We start from the raw sequence: 18,621 nt of genomic DNA on the forward strand, positions 1-18,621 counted from the left end.
AGTCCAATTAGCAATTTATTACCTATCAATTAAGCGGTGCGAACAGCATACTGCCAGAAATGGGACTTACGGAAATCGCACTGCCAGAAATGGGGCAGTGATGATGGTAATCACCTACAGCGGTCAAGCCTCCACAACGGGCCTTGGCTGGATTGTTGGTTTGTTGTTTTACGCCGCACTCAGCAATATTCCAGCTATATGGCGGCGGTCTGTAAATAATCGTGTCTACACCAGACAATATAATAATCGTCAGCCTGAGCATCGATCTGTGAGATACGATGACATGTGTCAACCAAGTCAGCCAGCCTGACCACCAGATCCCGTTAGCCGCCTTTTACTTGCCGAAGACCTAACCTGTTTGAGTGGCATTTAGAAGTTGGTGTGATGAACAACTAGGAGAATTCTATGGATATACAACTTCTTTAATATAAAGTGAGCGACGTTTCGGTGTAGCTACTAACACCGTTATCAAGCAAATGTATCAACAACGAAACGTCACTCACTTTATATTAAAGCAGTTGTATATCCATAGAACTCTCCTCGTTGTGCTGAAGACCTATATACCACGGGCATTCACGGGTAGCCTTGGCTGGAAACCTAAGGTGAAAAGCAGCTGCTGTGATGTGAAGTGCAAACATCATGGGAAATGGGTAAGAAACGTCTCAAGATCGGATAGCAGTTATGGACACGGCGGAAATAAGTTGAGAACTTTCAGAACCTTTTTAGATAACACCAATTTCCCTTACAGTTTTTTTGTTTGTTTTTTTACAAATTTATTTTTAATTAATTAACACTTTGTAAAAAAAAATAAAAATAAAAAAAAATAAAATTCCCTTACAGTGAGCGATTATGTCCTCTATGCCACAATGAAGTTGAAGATGATAAACAGGTTTTGTTAAGATGTACAGTATATGACGAGGAAAGACGTAATCTACTGCCATGCTACTCCTTGCTAAATGAGGATTTTAATAACTTAGATGATATACAGAAAGTTGTTTTTATGCTCTCATCACCTAATGTTATAGCCCAGAGTGTCTAAACGTGTTATAATATTCTCCGTAAGCGTCATAAGATTTTATTTCATTGAATTCTTTTAAAACTTATATTCAATATTTTATCAAAGTATCTTTTATAGAGTGACCGCAGTTCTTAAGATTTGAATGTTTTTATAGATGTTATTTTTTTAAAGTCTGTCATAACTATGTACATGGCTCGTTACTTTTACGCTTATATTGTCTTTAATTATGCATAGTTTATATCATGTATGTATTATGTATGTACGTTTCTATCAAAATGAGGTGAAACTATAATAAACAATCTGTCTGTCTGTCTGTCTGCAATGTGAGATGACGGAGGCAAGAGTACATTGCACAGTGTTTTGAAATAAACTAACAATCGATTTTTTAATTTAAACTTTTACGCCGAATAATTTTTTGATGAAATTAGAAAAAAAGTGATGACAGTTTCATGGTTTTTTAAAATGTTTTTATATCATCTGCGAGGAGGAGACAGACGCTTCAGGGCATCTTTTCTTCACACGTGCGAAAGTACAGACCCTGTTGCGAAACTTTGTAATTTGGTTTGACTCTCCAAGAAACACGGATGTAAATCTAACTCCAACATCTGTAACCTTTGGTGCCAGTGGAAACAGTATAGTTTTTAATAATTTATAAACCACTATAAATAAGTATAGATGTAAATGTACAGAATCAGAATTTTATCATTTTATACATGTTGAAGGCACAATGTCACATATTTCGACAATATTTTGGTCTATATTATATATATTGGGGACATATATCCACTCACTTTAGCTTCCGATTGATGCAATAAAAGACTTATTATCCCTTACGACTTGCCTGTAATCGACAATTGAAACTTCGAGAACAGCTTCCAAACAAATAACACTTGCCATATATCGAATGTAAACGATTCGACTGTATATCGAAAACTGTCGCCAGCGGTGTTGTCGGTGTTTGCCGAATTGGTTTCAATCACAAGTTGTGCGTAGGATATTAGAAAAGAACGCTCCAAGCGACATAACTCTATGGGGCTCGCTTGGAGTAATTTTTGGCCGGTAGAGGGCGCGAGAGTTGATTTAATGCATCGTTGCATTAATTCATTCCAACTTACTAATTTGATATTGTTATCTAAATACGTAATATTTTTTTTTAAAATATGTGGTAGCTTCCCTGGGGACTGATAGTGTTATTGGGAGAAGTGCATTTATAATGTATTTTTAGAGGAATGTGGTGTGACATTGTACCTTTAAAAATGATAAGACGTATTGATAACTCACTAACGGATCGGGTGGTGAGACTCGCTAACTTGACTGACACATGTCATCGTATCCATACTGCATAGATCGATGTTCGTAATGTCAATCAGTGGATTGTCTGGTCCAAACTCGATCACTTACAGACCGCCGTCACATAGCTGGGCTATTGCGGCGTAAACAACAAAAAACAAAAACAGCGTCTCAATCGAACGAAGTCTTGGGGCTACAGACATCCTTCAGATTGGTACAAGTCAGCGGATATTTCCAAAGAGCTAAAACAATAGTGAGAGGGGGATTGGAAAAACGTGAATAATTCATCCTGATAAGAAAACCCCTCAATGATTCTCAACAAATCTGTACACACCTGCGATGTAAGTTCTTGTCCATGTTGACATTAAGTTAGCTGGCAGAATGAAGGAGGGCCAGGAAATCCTATAAACTCCATTCCCTCGACCAGCTTCAGCAGTCGGCGAGGATTCTTAGTCTTGGATAGTCGATGTCGTTGTTTGGCTGGTGTGTTGCATTTGTTCGGAATCAAAGAGATCGATAATATCACCAAGGGAAGGTGTGGATGAGGCCGTATGTCATTTTCATGTTTCTCATCTGCAACTTAAGTGGCAAGAACGGACGGGAGAAAAAAATAACAAAAATGTAGAAAAATATGAAACATGTTTTTCACTGTTGTGTAATGTATTTTGTGAGCTCTTAAAATTTAGATCTCTCAGTAAATTATGTTTACTCTTTAAATTATATTTTTGTGTAGACGCTTTGCCTTGCAAACATTTTTTTCCTGAATTCATACGAGGGAAGATCAAACAGATCGTTTTTTAGGTGTATTTTAAGAGGTTTTTTTATGATAACAGGGCATACATATCCATAGTGACGAGGGAAATTCAGATAGGAATTCAAAGCATTTTATTATTGCACGTCCGAAACAAAATCGGAGTGACCGAGAAATGGGACAGACTGAAAAAATACGGACAATCTTTTTGTCAGCTTTAAGTCTTGGCTCAGCTTGCTATCATGTTTTTTTCTTTGTTTGGATTAAGTGCTGTTGCACGGTCTTCACGCCCAACGCTGCACGCCTCAGTTTTCGCTGGTTGTGTTTCGCTGAACACGTTGCTGGCCATCGACAGGGATATGGATAGAGATATTGACGATCATGAGGATGGTGATATCCTAAGTGCATTTAATGAAACATCTGACATTGCTTAATTTACCAACAATTAAATCGCTAACAACATGGCGCGATGTTTTGAATGCAATCCGTAGTTATTTTTGACCAGATGATCAACAACATTGAGTTAAAATGCTGAGCCCACTTCCTTTGGCTAATGCCATTAAAAAATCCATTGTCTAGATTGAACTAGTTACAGAAATAGAAAAGTGCACAGTGATTCCCAGCAAATCTTCAAAACAGTTGAGTCGCTATAATGGCTGGAAAAATATCTGTTCACTCACTTTGAACAGTTAAAGGAATCCTTGACCTTGTGACACAATTAGTGTCAAAGGTCGTGTTCCAAAAGAGAGACTGATCAGTCATTTACACTGTTGACTCTGATGTGAACGTAGGAGAAATAGTGTATCAGCTCGATGCATCAGATGTAGTTGGGGACGATATGGTGGACGAATGTAATGCTGAGTGAGTGAGTTTAGTGTTACGACGCACTCAACAATATTCAAGCTACTAGTATATGGCGGCAGTCTGTAAATAATCGAGTCTGGACTAGACAATCCAGTGTGTAACAGCATGAGCATCGATCTATGCAATTGGGATACGATGACATGTGTCAACCAAGTCAGTGAGCCTGACCACCCGATCCCGTTAGTCGCCTCTTACGACAAGCATGGGCTACTGTAGATCAATTTTAGTCCGGATCTTCACGGGTCTGTGACGCTGAAAGTCATTTTCGAGAGTATAACAGAGCTACATATAAAGGATAGGTAAATTGATAAAGGTTATCTGTCTAAAGGATCAGAGTCCCTTTGTACAAAGCAATGCGAGCTAAGGCAATCGTAACTATCCAACCTTAACAGTCGTAGCGCTAATGTTGTCCGATGTCCAAACAGCTTGAATTATAAAGGTAATTCCGTCCTTCTCCTTTGCGTTCCCGGAGATAAGTCATGATGTTACTCCATCAATATACCGCCATCAGCAGATGTTCACACAACAGTGCCGAAACAGCCTTCAGTATCAAAGGCTGTCCCTGGTTTCAGATGCAACTGCTCTGCATATGGTTCAGGTTTATATGAAGCACAATCAACTAACTCAGTACCAGATGATACTATTCCCCTGGCTCCAACTCCTATTCCAGTAGTTAGTCAAAACATTTCATGACCTTTTTGTTCGAAATCTTTGCCAGTTATTTCAATACTGTTATCAACCAAGAGCAAATACATCGAATGGTGTTCATTGCAAAAAGTCATGTATTTCTTGATGTGTCAAGAAATATCAGGCACATTGGTTGAGAATAATGACTAACACTCTCATATTCCTTACCATCTTGCTCTGGTAAATGAAACTCTACGGTATACGATCTGCATTAAACAAATGCCAGATACTATTTGCGTCCAGGAAACATTTCTGTGGCCTGAAAGTAATTCAGAATCAATGCTTGTACCAGTTTGGTCAAGACAGAATAACATTATGTCAAATGTAAAAACTATTACTGAGAGGTCGCGCTAAATATATATAATAAGGCGTATATTTCAAGGAACGTACAGGTATGTGGCCAAGAAGTAGGCTTTAAACCTATTCAGGTAGACTTATATGATGGTGAGAACGGGGAAAACCATAGTCATCAATGTATGAGACGAATGTGAAAGATTAAATGGAAATTGATGAGGACTTTGATGGCCCTTACATCATTTAAGCGCATTTCACCATTCACATTGCATTTAAGCACTGTTGAATTAGATTAAACAGGAACAGTCTTTTTATAACCTGAAGGCTACCAAGTCATTCTGCATAAGGGGAAAACAACCGGAATGGATCATGTAGGTCGGATATAGTTATCGGGTAGACCCACATTTTTATCTTTGGTTGCCAACTGTGATGGTTACCAAGATACATTGAAGTGCTGTTTGTAGTCATCATTATAAAGTTGTTTAAGAGATTCAGGAGAGACTTCTACATTCATGAATGACCTTGTTCCTTGTTGGCAGTTTGAACAAAGCTAACTGGGGCAAATTTCCCTGTCTGTGTAACAAACATATCATAACTGATGAATGATGATAATGATATCTCCTGTGGAAGCATTACTGAACAGATTGTTGTTGTGAATGTATTACAAGCCATAGTTCCCACATCATCGCTTACCATAATGTATACCATACACAACTCCCCTTTCAACCCAAACTTTCAAACTGGCGATCGTTCATCTGTACAATGAATATATTTACCACGCTCAAGCAGACCTGGACTAGAATGGAGGTGATTCTTGACGCAAAATTAATAACAGAATTCCTATTCCTGCTATCGGCACAACTGAATTGTTAAAAAGTTAACAGTGTGGTGGCACTGATTTTCGAAGTCTGATGGTCTGTGTCTGATGTTGGTAGAGATTTGTAATACACCATTTACACATGATGACCTTTATACGGCAGTTTCTGTAGCTCACAGTTCCTAAACCAAACAGAAAACTTGGTGTATGAGAAGTTGCAAATTAAGCATCATTCTGCTCTTGGAATTTGTGCTGGCGATCTCTTCGAAAAGTTTGGAAACATAACATAACTAAACCTGTATCCAAAACTAGTACAGAACACTCATCATCTTATAAGTCTAACTTCCCTTAGTTTTCAATTACGAACGTTAATGCCTGGCTTATTCTTTTGATGAGCTTCTATCCAGAAGTCAATCAAAGTTTTGAAATATTTCATCACGAACTGATCATTATGTAAGACTGCAGACAGAAGCTTAGAAAGCAATTTCTAGGAGAATATGTGCGCTTTTCTTGATAATGAAAAGGGATACGACATGATTTGGCGACAGGGGGTGTTTCTCTGATCACTGCTAAAGCTCGGTGTAAACGGTAACATGCTTAAATTGATACAGTCATCTCTGTCCTTGAGGGTCATTCAGGTGCCTATCGGGGAAATTGCTAGTGTAATTAACAGTGTAGTGCAATTAGCCTACATTTCTTTATGTCATGATTATCAACTTTTCCACTACACGTTAATAACGTTAGAGGAAAGTTCGTTCTGAAGATGATTTGGTAACTTTTAATTTGTTAAAGAATCCACTCAAAGATGTTTAGGCAAAGCTAATGCTTTAAAAGTAGAGTTTTAAATATCCGCTTGAAATCAATAAAAGATGATCATCGTAAAATTCTGTCAAACGTTCTGTTATTTCTTGGAAACCACAACTCGTATGTATAAATCAGAGTTTTAATCCCTGGGAGTTCGTTGTTATCAGAGACGTTACGGTGTATGGTCAAATCATTATCATCTTTGGTAACAGAGTTATTACTTTTTTAAGCGTGTGTCCAACACTCAGGTCAATACATCTACCATGCTATTGCTATTAAAGCACTTCACCTGCATATTCTAGGCCGTGGCTGCTCCAAAGAATAAAATATATCACTTAAATAATCCCTGAAGACGATATCAGTTGTCTGTGTTTCAGCTGTAATAAATGTGTGTTTATATGTTCTATGCGAATGGCCTCATGGCAAGATTCAGTTTTGCTATAATATTCAGAAAACTGGCAGCACAACGCTTGAAGTCGCCTCAAGCCACCTGACGCCAGTCGATCTATCCACACCTTCTGAAACTGCTCCTTGGCTTTTCCTTAATCTAGGATTGTCTCGTGACCTCTGTTCAATTGTTGAGAGGAATATGTGTCCAAATACAGTAACAACAATTTCTGAGGATTTTATGGCAATGCTGTTTTTACACACTTAACACACTCTAACTGATCCCTGCAAGGTTTCTTCCAGGGTTTTCTGAGTCTCTGATAAAACGTTCTCTTACCTTCTTCTGGCTTCCTGATTGCATCTCGATATTTGCAGCAGAACTTATAGCAATTACAAGAGCACTGACTTGGAGGGATAAATATGACCATCATTTTTACTGATTCACTGGCAGCTATTAAGACTGCTGAGTCTGCAGTTAATGGTTGGGAAACCATACTGTATACGAAGCAATATAACTGGACGACGTTTTGAATGCTAAATATATATATCAGGTTATATTAAACTGGTACAAGCTCATTTCCGTTTGATGATGAAATATCAAATAGTCCTGCTAGGCTGGGATGATGTACATAATTCTGAAAGCAGGTCTTCTTAAAGAGATTTTGATTGTGCCATTGTAAATTCGGTCTCCAAAATTATATTTGTTAGTTTATTTCCAAGTTGAAGCCATAGGTTACACAAAAAATCTTTACGCATAGGGATCCAGTGGCAAACCAACAAACTAGAGAGAAAAGTTATACAATTAATAATTCATTATAAAGATATTTTCGCATTACTGTATTACAGTCTACAACAGAATGAAAGTACACAATTTAAAGGTGGTGTCATTACAATGGCAGTATTAAATATATTGCAGTGGTTATAGTAACGAGGTCAAAGACAACAGTATTCATATAACAACAGGACAATGAGGGAGTATGATTTTACGCCGCTTTTTACAAAATTCCACTAACATCACGGAGGGAGACACCAGAAATGGTCTCGATGGGGAATCGATGCCGGGCCTTCGGCGTGACGAGCGAACGCTTTAACCACTAGGCTACCCCACCGCCCATGCAGCAACGAGGGTAAAACAACACTCGTTATTGGACAACAGGTCTTGATGCAGCGTGAGATGCCAAAGGGAAACGCCTGCTCCCTTATATAGTCTTAAACTTCATCCAGAAGGTGTTATGTTATGCTGGATAGGTCCGTGTTGTTATAGACGCTTTACCAACGCCGTCTACACATAGCAGCTTACACCTCACTACGCCCCTCTGATTCTCAGCAGAAAAGATAGAATTACATCATTATCTTCCTGCCATATAACATATAAAGGGCAACATTTGTGTGAGAGTTGTCCTTACTGTACGATATTCTCGGCGATAATGCTCATCCGTTACACGAAATTGTATTATGTTACTAACTGTACAAGAATGTGTGCTCTAAACTCCCACACAGGTGTTGATAGAAACATTCGCTGTTAGAATGTTCTTGTTGTGAAAAAAAGGACAAATCTTTAGTTTATTCAAACGGCAACACTGGGGTATAGGAGTGAGTTAATGAATTTAGCTTTATGCCTCTTTTAGTAATAATCCAGCAATATTACAGCAGGGGACATCAGAAATTGGCCTTCACACATTGTACCCATGTTGGGAATCGAACCAGTTGTTCGGCGTGAGGAGGAAACGCTTTAACCACTAGGCTACCTTGCGCCCCTAGGGTATATCACTACATCAGGCACATATGAGACAACCCAATAACATGTCGTCTGGTATAAGTAAACATTAAACAACCAATGTATTGGTTTAAAATAATTCTATCACTTAATTTTCCTGATAGATGTTCCACCTTCCACATGAACGAGTGTAATTTATTTAAAACAAATTTGTGTATGCTTCTGGCTTTATCCATTTCACTGTGTAAAGGATCCTGCCTTTATCTGATTATTCGGGTAAAATATCATAAACTTTTATATGGTACAATCTGCTTGCATTTATTATTGTAAAATATCAGTGGGCGTGTCCAGGTCGCCGTGACGCTAATACCACCGCCATCGCCACCACCGCCACCTCAGTCAGCTCTTGAGAGATCTTGTCAATCTGAAACATACTTGAGCCCGTTACTCTCGTTCGTGAAAACCCCAACAAATAACAACAACAACAACAACAACAACAACAACAACAGCAACAAACAAAAAAGAAGATTAAAAAACAAACCAAAAAAACCCAAAGTATATCTACTAAACACTGTACACATAATGTTCACCATTTAATTTCGGAAGCCAATACGAAAAAGTATAAAATGGTTAAATTTATGTATGACAACAACATCTTATGTTGAGTGTTTTCAGTGCAACATGCAATGGTACACTGTTTTGTTATCTTGCCGCAGTAACTGAAACTCCAAAGGAAACATATTTTACTCAGTAGGTTATCTAGCATAAGATTTTAAATAACTGTGAACAGATTTTTACAATCAAAACAACAAAGTCCCGACGATATTGCGAGCATGGGATATCCATTTCTTAAACAGAGATGACACCATGTATTCGAGAAAAGCCGAGCGTATCCTGACACCCAACATGAACACATGCAACGGCAAGGCAATTGTTCATCTGCACAAACTGAACATTGACCAAGTGAGTGAGTGAGAATTCGGACATTTTAACCACGCATTCTTGGGTGTTGGATCAGATAAATATTGGTATATCTTTCTTAATAATTATTTCCTAATACCGATAATTTCGTAGAGCTTTTGAAATTGCATGTGGAGTTGTACTGTGTGATGTGTTGTTTTTCCAGGTTTCGCTGGAGACCAACTCTGACCTGGAACTTCACGGGTCGGGTCTGTATAATTACAGATGAAACATATGTTGCCTGGGGTAACATCTTGTTATTTGTTTCGGCGAATGAGTATTGGACTTGATATGAAAGGAACTCCTGTGTCCACAGCGTGGTATATGAGTTCCGTGGCCAGGTGTAAGTCCACGTCTTATTGATCGACAAACTAGAGGTCAACGCCCATGGTACAAATAATGAAGGCTCTGGGGAATAGATGACAGTGTACTTTTATCAGACGGGTACAGCTTTTTACCCTGTATTCTGATGTGTACAAATATCACAGCATCGAAATTACGAAAATATGACGCCACCAAAGGCATACACAGTTCACAAGAGGCACACATAGAATCACGTTAAACGTAAACGTCACAGCAGGCAGTAGGCACACACAACGCAACGTCAAATGATCACGTCTCAGGTACCTGATATGTCTCAGGTATACATATGTAAATATAAAACATAATGCCATAATAGCCATGCATGAGGTAATGTCAAACAATAATGTCACACATATCGTTACGTCAAACGAAAATGTCATAATAGGCACACATAACGTAACGCCAAATGATCACGTCACGAAACGCATACATAGCGAAATACCAATAATGCCACATTATCATACATAACGTGACTATAGGCATAAAAAGCGTCACGTCATACGGTGAAATCAAAAAGCCATACAAACAACACCTCACCGATAAAGTTATAGTAGGCATTCATAACGTAACGTTACAACAGGCTCACGTCACAATAGGCTCACATAGCGTAACGTCAGAAGATGACGTCACAATAGCCATGATAAATAACATCTTTTACTATCCATATGGTGAAACATAACCAGTGTCATATATATCATATGTGCACATATGCACATATCACTTTTGCCTAGCAACCATTGTTTCTGTATTTCGTTGTCTGTGACGTCATTAAACAATTCAACGTGACGTCAATGAACAGGGCAGAACTTGCTTACCGTGTTCTACTGCACAAATGTACATGAATAAAATGGATAATAAAAGAATTATTACACTCACAAGTGTGCCACACGACTTATACGAAACTCGTGCAAAATTTCTGTATTGCCCTCGCTCTCGCTCGGCCAATACAAAATTTCATATTCGTTTCGCATGACACACTTGCTCATGTAATAAACTCTATATCTTACCTTACATGTACGTGACGGATTAGGGTAGACTGCAACACAGAAGGTACATTAGACCTTATACCCATCGTGATACGTCAAATGATTACAGTTCCACATGTGGCAGCTTCACGATACAGTGAAGCAAGAGACAGAAGAAACGTCATAACAACGCATACAGCGTTCCTTCGATCAGATACTAAACTGTATATGACCGTGATATTGGAATATCAAGGTCATGAAGCACCCGCTTTTCAGAGACGCAAATAACGACAATCATGTATCATCAAACTCGATGTCACATGAAACGTTTTAAGGCAACATATTAAGTTTCCCAAATACAGGATCAGAAGACACTATCCAACAGGTCTTTATGCAGCGAACGCAACCGATTAATCACGCTCCTTTATAAATGTTTTTTCAATCGATTTTTACTTTTCTGAAACCATAGCAGATTGATTACTGGTTTTATGCCATCACAAATTGAATTTTCAAACAATTTTTAGAATCCTTTGCATCAACTGGAGAAATGTCCGTTAAATACAATCCTTTAAGAGAACAAATGAATTTATGTATAACCATTACCTTCCATCAGGTCCCACGGGAACCGATAAAATTGAGTTTCAGCACAATGGCGTCCCCAGGATAGAAGTAATGGCTGATGTAGAGACTGAATATTTCAATCTCTGTCAAGTGTTACGGGGTAATTGACGTTTTCTCTGAACAGCAGTTTTGGTTTGTAACCAATTAACACAAACCTCCGTGCATTGGGTGGTCAAAAACTCATTTGTGTTCTTTGTTAAATTTCATTAAGTTTTCGATGTACTTCACAATATCCATGCAGGAAGATTATTCCCATGATCGTTGCAGGTGCAGCGATATGTTTCCCCTGGGGTTTTGCGCATCATGAATCTGGCAGGGTTTTAATGACAATGGTTGTCAGAAATGCTGCAATATACGCAAAGATCCTCTGACGATGGGTTCGAACCCCAGATTTCGTCCAATTACGATCTGTAGTACCCTAGAAATATGATAATTTCAAAGTAGGAAACTGCACAACGACTTTGGTCAATATATACACCCATGGAATTCGCTTGGCGTAGTTTCTCCCCCTAGCAGTGCAAGGAACCTGTGATGGTGCATCGCAACTGTGTATATTGATGCTAATTCTAGTGATCTTTGGATTGTCTGGTTCAGACCCGATTGTTTACAGACCGCCGCTGAATATAGCTAATATGTTGCTATGGGCGACGTTAAACAAAAACAAACAAACGTGTTTACCCTGATTATAATTTTATGTTTGGCTGGCCATATACCAACCTCCCTCTTACCATGTGAATGGAGGTGCCCAAAGAGTGGATCTGTTGTTCGATTTCCTGGCTGTGTCACACCGAAATACTCTAAAAGATGGTCGTCACGATATGGCTTAAATATTGCCGATGTGACGTTAAATAATAACTCACTCATTAAAAGATGGTAATTGATGTTGCCCTGCCTGGCACTCGGTTTAAAGGTAATAAAACAGAGTGTCTTCCCAATAGCAAACTATGGCACGGTACATCAGTGGACTAGTGCTATATAACTGAAACCCCCAGTAAGTGCAAATATATACACAGTATGCATGCACCCACGCACGCATGCACATCAGTAAGTGTAAACATGTACACACGCATGCAGCACGCAAGCACGCACCTCAGTAAGTGCAAACATATACGCACGCGCTTACACACGCACTCACACACACCTGTATTTTATCGTTATAAAAGTCCAATGGTTTTCAATGAGGCGTCAACCACATTTTCCCTCACCACAACACTCACTCACTCACTCACTCACTCACTCACTCACTCACTCACTCACTCACTCACTCACTCACTCACTCACTCACTCACTCACTCACTCACTCACTCACTCACTCACTCACTCACTCACTCACTCACTCCAAAACGATGCATGGACATCCGGCGACCATGAGAATGACAGGCTGTGATATGAATGATTAAAGAATATTGTTCAAAGAGGCGTCAACCCAAGCGAACCCACTCAGAAGCAGGATGATGACGGACTGAGGTTAGAGGGCTCGTTTGACTCCCTAATATCAAAAGACGCTCTGCTAGTGTCGTCATGGCAATGCGACATTTCTGTTAAATCTTGGTGCGTAAATCAGTCATAGTCTCATCGAACTTGGTGATAAAACTTTAGCGGGCAAATAAATGAAGGTTTATGGACTTAACGAGGAGGGCGAGATGAAACGGGTTAAACGTCGATCACTGTGAGATTATGGTGAGTGAGCGAGTATGATTTTACGCCGCTCTTTGCAATATTCCTGCAATATCACGGCGGGGGACACCATAAATGAGCTTCATACATTGTGTCCATGTGGGGAATCGAACTCGTGTCGTCGGCGTGCCGAGCCAACGCTTTAACCATAAGGCTGGCCCACCGCCCCTGTAAGATTATAGATGTGATGTCTTGTAACCTGCATGCACGCTTGTGAATGTGAGAGTGAATGTGCGCTCGCGTACGTGCATGTGTGTACATGAGCGTATGTGTCTGATCTGGTACGGACTAAACCCGTTTTTTACAGTGCTAGACTAAATGATACCTCGCCGCAGTAGACACAGACTCCACACTTAAACAATATATACTTACGTCAAGCCGACCAATCTTTGTTTTATACCCACACTTTATAAAACACTTTATACTTACTCCGAGCCGACCAAACGTAGTTTTATACACAGCAAGTATCATCAATTAACGGCATAGGATCTAATACGGCAGGGGATTAAACCAGGAACCGTTACCTCTTCGGGCAGAGGCACTATCCGCTTGACCACAAAGAATCCTGACCTTGGCCTGCTTTTGGAGGAAGGCTGACAATTTCAGAACTTGATTCGTAGTAAGCCATCGTGTTTCTGTAACCTATAAAAAAGTGTTAATTTACTCACTTTACTAAAAATATAATGGATGGGATTTACTTTGAATTTTTTCAACTCTTTCACTGACATGAAATTGGCTAAGGACTTTAAAATTGCATTTTGCCTTGGGAACCACACTTCTCGCAGTGAAACTGAATATTAATCTTCACGCCTCCAAAATTCATCCTCCTAAAATCCTTAAAGAATTCTTTATTTGAATAGAAACCCGATCAATTTCATTTTTAAATTGGCAATGCGAGCTGTGTTTGCATGCAGTTTGAAGTGGTGACATTTTCCAACACCTTAACCACAATATTGTTTTTGCTCCTTATGTAGGCTTGAACACAACGACAACAGAGTCGCGCCGTTTATCAGCCGGTGTACATTACCCAGCCCATGATGGGCGTCAAGGCCAATAGCCTATGGATACTTATCGTTATCACATCGCGGCCCACAGAAGTTAGATTATACTATCAGTACCCCGGGGGTATCCTGGTTCATTAGATGCAATTACACAGAGACGCCATCCCCGGAATTAACACCCACCCCGGGCATATGCGGGGTGCTGGCACTGTGCATGCCTCAGTCCCCTGTCTGACATATTTCTTTCGGACTGGAGTTAGACGGGAAATGTTTATAGCTACTGACACTAAGATCTTAGATCAATTGTTGTGATTGAAATGAAATTTTTGAAAGGCATTTAGAACTTGGACGAACATGAATACATGACACGTTATACATAACAACTTCTTTTTATACTTTACTCGACGTTGCAGAGCTAATTCTTGTTCATCACTTGAAGAAGAAGCAGTCATGAATACATGACACGTTTTTATGGATAACAACTTAGTTTTATTCTCTACACGACGTTTCAGAGCTAATTCTTGCTCATCACTTGAAAGAGGAGCAATCATGAATACATGACGCGTTTTTTTAGATAACAACTTAGTTTTATTCTCTACACGACGTTTCAGAGCTAATTCTTGCTCATCACTTGAAGAAGGAGCAATCATGAATACATGACGCGTTTGTATGCACAACAACTTAGTTTTATTCTCTACACGACGTTTCAGAGCTAATTCTTGCTCATCACTTGAAGAAGGAGCAAACATGAATACATGACGCGTTTTTATGGACAACAACTTAGTTTTATTCTCTACACGACGTTTCAGAGCCAATTCTTGCTCATCACTTGAAGAAGGAGCAATCATGAATACATGACGCGTTTTTATGCATAACAACTTAGTTTTATACTCTACACGACGTTTCAGAGCCAATTCTTGCTCATCACTTGAAGAAGGAGCAATCATGAATACATGACGCGTTTTTAAGGATAACAACTTAGTTTTATTCTCTACATGACGTTTCAGAGCTAATTCTTGCTCATCACTTGAAGAAGGAGCAAACATGAATACATGACGCGTTTTTATGGACAACAACTTAGTTTTATTCTCTACACGACGTTTCAGAGCCAATTCTTGCTCATCACTTGAAGAAGGAGCAATCATGAATACATGACGCGTTTTTATAGATAACAACTTAGTTTTATACTCTACACGACGTTTCAGAGCCAATTCTTGCTCATCACTTGAAGAAGGAGCAATCATGAATACATGACGCGTTTTTAAGGATAACAACTTAGTTTTATTCTCTACATGACGTTTCAGAGCTAATTCTTGCTCATCACTTGAAGAAGGAGCAATCATGAATACATGACACGTTTTTATAGATAGCAACTTAGTTTTATTCTCTACACGACGTTTCAGAGCTAATTCTTGCTCATCACTTGAAGAAGGAGCAATCATGAATACATGACACGTTTTTATGGATAACAACTTAGTTTTATTCTCTACACGACGTTTCAGAGCTAATTCTTGCTCATCACTTGAAAGAGGAGCAATCATGAATACGTGACGCGTTTTTATGGATAACAACTTAGTTTTATTCTCTACACGACGTTTCAGAGCTAATTCTTGCTCATCACTTGAAGAAGGAGCAATCATGAATACATGACACGTTTTTATGGATAACAACTTAGTTTTATTCTCTACACGACGTTTCAGAGCTAATTCTTGCTCATCACTTGAAAGAGGAGCAATCATGAATACGTGACGCGTTTTTATGGATAACAACTTAGTTTTATTCTCTACACGACGTTTCAGAGCTAATTCTTGCTCATCACTTGAAGAAGGAGCAATCATGAATACATGACACGTTTTTATGGATAACAATTTAGTTTTATACTCTACACGACGTTTCAGAGCTAATTCTTGCTCATCACTTGAAGAAGGAGCAAACATGAATACATGACACGTTTTTAAGGATAACAACTTAGTTTTATTCTCTACACGACGTTTCAGAGCTAATTCTTGCTCATCACTTGAAGAAGGAGCAATCGTGAATACATGACACGTTTTTATGGATAACAACTTAGTTTTATTCTTTACACGACGTTGCAGAGCTTATTCTTGCTCATCACTTGAAGAAGGAGCAATCATGAATACATGACACGTTTTTATGGATAACAACTTAGTTTTATACTCTACACGATGTTTCAGAGCCAATTCTTGCTCATCACTTGAAGAAGGAGCAAACATGAATACATGACACGTTTTTATGGATAACAACTTAGTTTTATACTCTACACGACGTTTCAGAGCTAATTCTTGCTCATCACTTGAAGTAGGAGCAATCATGAATACATGACACGTTTTTATGGATAACAACTTAGTTTTATACTTTACACGACGTTCAGAGATAATTCTTGCTCCTTCTTCGAGTGATGTGCAGTAATTAGCTCTGAAACATCGTGTAAAGTATAAAACTAAGTTGCTATCTATAAAAACGTGTCATGTATTCATGATTGGAATGCTTTGGAATACATCCACACATGACTGCAGCTTTAATCTTTAGGACGTGAAGGAAACAATCTGATAACTTGATATGTTGTCAGTACTAGGATTCCCCACAATACGTGTTTTCCACGGTCCTCTATGTCTCCTACGGATCTGTCGGTCTTGCAAACGTCTATTACGCACGGACGTCTCTACTCACTTGTCTAATGGTTCTCTATTCTCGCTTCCATGCTGTATGAATATACTACAGCCTTGCATTTTAGGGTTTCCTGCAATACAATTCAATGCAATACAATATCTCATTGTCTCCTATATCTCACGTCTTGACACCATACACCAGACGGGTTTGTATGCATCATTAGTCCATCTCACGGGTCATATAGATCGTTAGTCCATATATCTCACGAGCTACACACATCGCTAGTCTACATACATTACGGTTCATCGTTAGTCCATCTATCTCACGGATGCTGTACAGCCACATAAGAGTTATATACATCGGTAGTCCATATATCTCACGAGTTCTATGCATCGTTAGTCCATCTATCTCACGAGTTATATACATCGGTAGTCCATATATCTCACGGATGCTATACTACCACATAAGAGTTACACACATCGCTAGTCTACATACATTACGGTTCATCGTTAGTCCATCTATCTCACGGATGCTGTACAGCCACATAAGAGTTGTACACATCGGTAGTCCATATATCTCACAAGCTCTATACATCGTTAGTCCATCTATCTCACGAGTTATATACATCGGTAGTCCATATATCTCACGGATGCTATACTACCACATAAGAGTTACACACATCGCTAGTCTACATACATTACGGTTCATCGTTAGTCCATCTATCTCACGGATGCTATACTACCGCATAAGAGTTATACACATCGGTAGTCTACATACATTACGGTTCATCGTTAGTCCATATATCTCACGGATGCTATACTACCACATAAGAGTTATACACATCGGTAGTCTACATATATTACGGTTCATCGTTAGTCCATCTATCTCACGGATGCTATACTACCGCATAAGAGTTATACACATCGGTAGTCCATATATCTCACGAGTTCTATACATCGTTAGTCCATCTATCTCACGAGTTATATACATCGGTAGTCCATATATCTCACGGATGCTATACTACCACATAAGAGTTACACACATCGGTAGTCCATATATCTCACCAGTTATATACATCGGTAGTCCATATGTCTCACGAGTTATATACATCGTTAGTCCACCTATCTCACGGATGCTATACTACCGCATAAGAGTTATACACATCGTTAGTCCACATATCTCACCGGTGCTATCCATCCTCAGTCCATGTGTGTGTGTGTGTGTGTGTGTGTGTGTGTGTGTGTGTGTGTGTGTGTGTGTGTGTGTGTGTGTGTGTGTGTGTGTGTGTGTGTGTGTGTGTGTGTGTGTGTGTGTGTGTGTGTGTGTGTGTGTGTGTGTGTGTGTGTGTGTGTGTGATATCGGTGCAATAAAGCAATCTGATAAACTTGGTATCCAAATCTGACAACTATGCAAATTAGGTCAATCCACGAACTACTTTTACAAAACTCCATACACGCCATGCGAATCCTAAAACGTTTTAATATTTCATTGATGACGCCGTCGCGAGTTTACATTGTTTGTAAACAAACCTGGCTGCCCCCATTCTCAAACTTGGTGATTATGTAAGAATTGATGACCGAGGTTCTGGAGTCGTTACTGCAGTAATTGACTTTGGAAAACATGAAACGGAGTACTTCGTTTAAATTGAAGGTACGGATTATGAGGTACGACTGAAAGGCAATCGTCTAATAAAGGTACCAACCAAGGATTTCGATCTATCGATCACAATACTGACGACGAATCCATTCCGTCAGGTATCAGAAACTGATATTGA

The sequence above is a fragment of the Haliotis rubra genome, unplaced genomic scaffold (genome assembly GCF_003918875.1).
Source record: "Haliotis rubra isolate DU_JTF1 unplaced genomic scaffold, ASM391887v1 Scf465, whole genome shotgun sequence".
Classification (NCBI taxonomy): domain Eukaryota; kingdom Metazoa; phylum Mollusca; class Gastropoda; order Lepetellida; family Haliotidae; genus Haliotis; species Haliotis rubra.